The following is a 6,742-nucleotide window of genomic DNA, read 5'->3' as shown; positions in this document are numbered from 1 at the left end:
TCATGCTTGATCATGTGTTTTTAAAGAATGATGTGTTTTGGGCTTGAAAAACTTTGATTGATATCATAGTTGGTGCCTTAGAGGCTCTAAAAATGTTGCAGAAATAGAGTTCTGTGCATGCGTACAGCTTCGTGTGTCTGCACACATCCCCTGTTTTTCACTTCCTGTGCAGATGCACAGCAGTGTGCGCCCGCACACACGTTGTAGCATGCTCTGTTCGTAGCGCTCACAACTTCCATGCGTGCGCATCCCACCATACTTTCATTCTGTGCGTGCGCACGATACTCTATGCATACGCACACATGGTCATATTTCATTTTAAAAAAAAAAAGTGTTCCATGCGTGCGCACATAGCTGTGCACACGCACACACCTCGAGACATCTTCTTCCAACAACGCTCGCACGTCTCGTGCGTGGGAACACCCCCAGATTTTGCGAGTGTGTGTCCGCACACTACCCTGTGTGTCCGCACAGGTCGACTTCTGGGCGATAATAAGAAAGAGTGCCCTGTTTTGCCGTTCTCTCTCTTCTCCCTTATTTCTTCTCTTCTCTTCCTTCTTTCTTCTTCTTTCTTCTCTCTTTCTTCTTTTCCTTTCGTCTTTCTTCTCTTCTCCAGCGAAGCACCGTTGCCGTGAGCCTCGCAGTGGCTATCACGAGTACCACTATTGCCTATCCCTTTCTTTTATATTCTTTATATTTTCAATTTTCTTGTTTTAATCTTCTTTGCTATGATTAGTTGCTTACTTTCTATTTTCTTTATTTAACTTTGGTAATTTAGCTTGGGTTTGTCTAATTGTTTATTTGTTGCATTGCAAGTGTTCAAATTTTTGATTTATGGCTTTTTGATATTTAAATTTTGACTTAAATTTTGAGAATACGTGCATTGCACTCCATGTGTTTTGCAAAATGCCTGAATGAACTTTTTGTTTAATGCATGTGTTGTCGCGACCATATGTGTTAGACTATATCCTTGTTTAGCATTCTAATCAAGAATTGTGCACCTTTGAATGGTTATGTTTTCAATAATGTACTTGTTGTTTATCGCTTTGAGTCGCTAGCACCAAATTAACTTAGAAATTGACTTTTTGATCCTTATTTGGTGTAATTTTTAACAAGTACATATTGAATTCACTGAATTGAATGGAATTGCTTGTTCCTCATGGTTTTTAAGTCAACTGATGAGCGAATAATTTATACGCTTTTTGGCATTATTTTTAGGTAGTTTTCAGTATATTTTAATTACTTTTTAGTATATTTTTATTAGTTTTTATTCAAAAATCACATTTCTGAACTTCACTATGAGTTTGTGTGTTTTTCTGTGGTTTCAGATATTTTCTGGCTGAAATTGAGGGACCTGAGCAAAAATCTGATTCAGAGGCTGAAAAAGGACTGCAGATGCTGTTGGATTCTGACCTCCCTGAACTCGAAGTGAATTTTTTTGAGCTACAGAAACCCAATTGGCGCGCTCTTAACTGCGTTGGAAAGTAGACATCCTGGGCTTTCCAGCAATATATAATAGTCCATACTTTGTCTGAGATTTGATGGCCCAAATAGGCGTTCCAAGTCATAATAAAAATTCTGGCGTCAAAACGCCAGAACTGGCATAAAAGCTGGAGTTAAACGCCCAAATTGGAACCAAAGCTGGCGTTTAAGTCCAAGAAAAGTCTCTATATGTGAAAGCTTCAATGCTCAATCCAAGCACACACCAAGTGGGCCCGGAAGTGGATTTCTGCATCATTTACTCATTTTTGTAAACCCTAGGCTACTAGTTCATTATAAATAGGACCTTTTGCTATTGTATTTTCATCTATCATTGATTAGTCTTATGCTATCTTAGACCTTTATGGGGGCTGGCCATTCGGCCATGCCTGGACCTTCATCACTTACGTATTTTCAACGGTGGAGTTTCTACACACCATAGATTAAGGTGTGGAGCTCTACTGTTCTTCATGAATTAATACAAAGTACTATTGTTTTTCTATTCAACTCAAGCCTATTTCTTCTCTAAGATATTCATTCGCACACAAGAACATCATGAATGTGATGATTATGTGACAGTCATCACCATTCTCACCTATGAACGCGTGCCTGACAACCACTTCTGTTTTACATGCAAACAAGCTTGAATGTGTATCTCTTGGGTTTCTAATCTAAGATTAAAACCTTCGTGGTATAGGCTAGAATTATTGGCGGCCATTCTTGAGATCCAGAAAGTCTAAACCTTGTCTGTGGTATTCCGAGTAGGATCTGGGATGGGATAATTATGACGAGCTTCAAACTCACAAGTGTTGGGCGTAGTGACAGACGCAAAAGGATCAATGGATCCTATTCCAACATGATCGAGAACCAATAGATGATTAGCCATGCGGTGATAGTGCATTTGGATCATTTTCACTGAGAGGACGGGATGTAGCCATTGACAATGGTGATACCCAACATACAGCTTGCCATGGAAAGGAGTATGAATTATTGGATGAAGACAATAGGAAAGCAGAAGTTCAGGAGGAACAAAGCATCTTCATACGCTTATCTGAAATTCTCACCAATGAATTACATAAGTATCTCTCTTATTTTATATTTTATTCATCTTTTAATTATCAATTCTCCATAACCATTTGAATCTGCCTGACTGAAATTTACAAGATGACCATAGCTTGCTTCAAGCTGACAATCTCCGTGGGATCGACCCTTACTCACGTAAGGTTTATTACTTGGACGACCCAGTGCACTTGCTGGTTAGTTGTGCGGAGTTGTGAAAAGGAGTTGAGATTACAATCGTGCGTACCAAGTTTTTGGCACCGTTGCCGGGGATTGTTCGAGTTTGGACAACTGATGGTTCATCTTGTTGCTCAGATTAGGTAATTTTATATTATGTTTAAGCTTTCTTATTTTAATTTTCAAAAAAAATTACTTCAAAGTTTTTAAGAATGAATTCTAGAGTTTCATGATGATCTGTTGAAGTCTGGCTGGCTGTGAAGCCATGTCTAATCATTTGGACCGAGGTTTCAATTTATCATCACAAGAGCTTGTTGATTTCTATCAATCTTGCTGTTGAATGTAATGATCTGCTAAGGCTTGGCTGGCCATTGGCCATGTCTAGTGCTTTGGACCGAAGCTTTCATTGAAAGCTTGCCTGGCTAGTAAGCCATGTCTAATTCTTGGACCGGAGTTTTAGACTAACATTGCATGATTCTTGGAATTCTCATTAAGAATTTTGAATTTCTTATTTTCTTTTTCCAAATAATTTTTGAAAAACATACAAAAAAAATTTATAAAATGATAAAAATAAAAAATAATTTGTGTTTCTTGTTTAAGTCTAGTGTCAATTTTTAAGTTTGGTGTCTTGCATGTTTTATTTAATTCCCTGCATTTTTCGAATGTATGAATTTTGTTCTTCATTAATCTTCAAGTTGTTCTTGATGATTTCCTTGCTCTGATCTTTAATTCTCTTGTTTTGAGTGTTTTGTTGTTTTTCATATGCATTCTCAATTTGTTAGTGTCTCTAATATGAAAATTTATAAGTTTGGTGTCTTACATGCATTGTTTATTTGATCTTCGTTTTCCATGATTAGTTGCATTTTGATTATTTCTCATCATTAAAAATTCAAAAAAATTTCAAAATTATGTCTTTTCAAGTCAATAACACAGAGAATTGAAGATTCAGAACATGCAGCAGAGAAATTACAGAGAAAAAGCTGGGCGTTCAAAATGCCCAGTGGGGAAGGAAAACTGGCGTTTAAACGCCAGCCATGGTACCTGGCTGGGCGTTTAACGCCAGGATGGCACAAGAGGGAAGATTTTGTTTTTAATTCAAATCTTTTTCAAACTTTCATAATTTTTCAAAATCAAATCTTTTTCAAATCATATATTTTCAATCATATCTTTTCAAAATCAATTTCTTTCCATTTTTTTTACTATTTTTGAAAATCCTTGCTAACAATTAGTGATTTGATTCAAAAATTTCTTCCTTGTTAAGAAAGGTTTAATAATTGAATTTTAGAATAATATCTTTTAAATTTCTTGTTAGCCAAGACATTAATTTTAAAAATCAAATCTTTTTTATTTGTCAATCATATCTTTTTAAAACCATATTTTCTCAATCATATCTTTTCAACCACATCTTTTTCAAAAAAATGAATTTCAATCATATCTTTTTTATTTCTAATTTCAAAATCTTTTTCAAAATCAGTTAACTACTTTCTCAATTTTAATTTTCAAAAATGATCAACCAATTTTCAAAATTTCTTTTAATTATTTCAAAATCTTTCTAAATTTAATTTCGAAAATTCTTTCCCCCTTCTCACATTTTTCTATTTAAGGGACTAACGTTCCTCCTCAATGTGCAATTTGGACTCCCTCTCTTGATACGTTTGAATTCTCTCCTCTCTACCTCCTCCTTCTATTCTTCTTTTCCTCTGACATCTCAAGGAATCTCTATACTGTGACATAGAGGATTCCATACTTTCTTCTCCTCTCTTTCATATGAGCAGGAGCAAGGACAAAGGCATTCTTGGTGAAGCTGATCCTGAACCTGAAAGGACCTTGAAGAAAAAGCTAAGAGAAGCTAAAACACAACTCTCTGTAGAGGACCTAATAGAAAATTTCAAACAAGAAGAAGACATGGCAGCCGAAAATAACAACAATGCCAACAATGCAAGGAAGGTGCTTGTTGACTTTACTGCACCTACACCCGACTTCTATGGGAGAAGCATCTCTATTCCTGCCATTGGAGCAAACAACTTTGAGCTTAAGCCTCAGTTAGTTTCTCTAATGCAACAGAATTGCAAGTTTCATGGACTTCCATTGGAAGATCCTCATCAGTTTTTGGCTGAATTTTTGCAAATCTGTGACATTGTCATGACCAATAGGGTTGATCCCGAGGTCTACAGGCTTATGCTTTTTCCCTTTGCTATAAGAGACAGAGCTAGAATATGGTTGGATTCACAATATAAGGAAAGCCTGAACTCTTGGGAAAAGCTGGTCAGTGCTTTTCTGGCCAAATTATTTTCACCTCAAAAATTGAGTAAGCTTAGAGTGGAAGTCCAGACCTTCAGACAGAAGGAAGGTGAATCCCTCTATGAAGTTTTGGAAAGATACAAGCAATTGATCAGAAGGTGTCCTTCTGACATGCTTTCAGGATGGAGCATCATAGGTATCTTCTATGATGGTCTGTCTGAACTGTCCAAGATGTCATTGGACAGCTCTGCTAGAGGATCTTTTCATCTGAAGAAGATGCCTGCAGAAGCTCAGGAACTCATTGAAATGGTTGCAAATAACCAATTCATGTACACTTCTGAAAGGAATCCTGTGAATAATGGACAAATCAGAAGAAAGGAGTTCTTGAGATTGATACTCAGAACAAAATATTGACTCAGCAAGTCAATATGATTTCTCAGAGTCTGTCTGAAAAGCAAGCAGCAACAGGCAGTACCAAAGAAGCTTCATCTGAAGAAGAAGCTTATGATCCTGAGAACCCACCAATGGAAGATGTGAATTACATGGGAGAACCCTATGGAAACACCTATAATCCTTCATGGAGAAATCATCCAAATCTCTCATGGAAGGACCAACAGAGGCCTTGATACGTGGTCAGGAGGGCATTTTCGTCATCTTAGAGTTAAAGGACATAATGATAATCTCGTCACATTCAAAGATCTGAATACTAGAAGAATCATACCATGCCGATCTTGGACATCTAGAAGACCAAGAGTTCGTCTCAAAAACAGTGGTGCTGAAAGGGCGACAACTCATAAGGCCCAATAGGGTAAGTCAGGACAGCAAGAAGCCCAATAATGCTTTTCAAATTCAATGGGAGGCATAATTTATTATTTATTTTGAATTTATTAGGCTTTTATTTTAATTTATTTTTCTATTAGAGTTTGTTAGAAGATTTGATTTAGTTATAATTTGCTTAGTAGTTTTTTTAGGATTTTAAAATTTAAATCAAATCTGATCTAATCCAATAAGATCAAATCTGATTTAAATTAGTTATATCTTTAGGATTTTAAAATTTAAAATCAAATCTGATCTAATCCAATAAGATCAAATCTGATTTAAATTAGTTATCTGATCTTATCTTTTAGCTAGTTTGTTTGGGGTCTATTTAAACACCTTCTGGTGAGACAATTTTGATAACTTTTGATGAATAAAGATTCCTAGTGCTTTATGCACGTTTTTTTAGTGTGATTAAGTGAGGTGAGTGATTTGCTTCACTGGTTGCATGAAGAAGATTGAGTGATTCAATTTTCATCCCTCTGATCTAGGTTGTCAAGGACAAGTTCTTTGAAGGTCTAGTAGGGAGCCCCTTCCGGTGACCTAGGTTGCTAAGAATAGGTTTCTTAGAGGTCTAGTAGGAAAAAAACCCCTTTATCTATCCTTGTTTTTTTTATTTCTTATCATCTGGTATCAGTTACAGGTCGTAGATAAATTCTTATTTATCTACACGTTCCATGGGTCTTGTTTAGTCTTTTTTTCTCTTTAATTTTCTGTAAATTCACGTTAGAGTCAAACGAAAAAAAAATGAAAAAAAAAATTTCTTTTTTTAATTTTGTTTTTGCAATTATTCCATCTTTATGTCAGTGTCTGGAAAAAAATAATAAAAAAATGATTGAGTATTACGATAGTGATGATGAAGGAAGCTCATATAGGAAAAAGAGTTCTCAGTTTCAAATCCCTGCATTCATAGGGAGGGATGATCCTGAAGCGTATTTCAGATGGGAAAGGAAGGTAGAATTGATTTTTG

The sequence above is a fragment of the Arachis hypogaea genome, chromosome 14 (genome assembly GCF_003086295.3).
Source record: "Arachis hypogaea cultivar Tifrunner chromosome 14, arahy.Tifrunner.gnm2.J5K5, whole genome shotgun sequence".
Classification (NCBI taxonomy): Eukaryota; Viridiplantae; Streptophyta; class Magnoliopsida; order Fabales; family Fabaceae; genus Arachis; species Arachis hypogaea.
Note: the sequence above shows the minus strand (reverse complement) of the source record.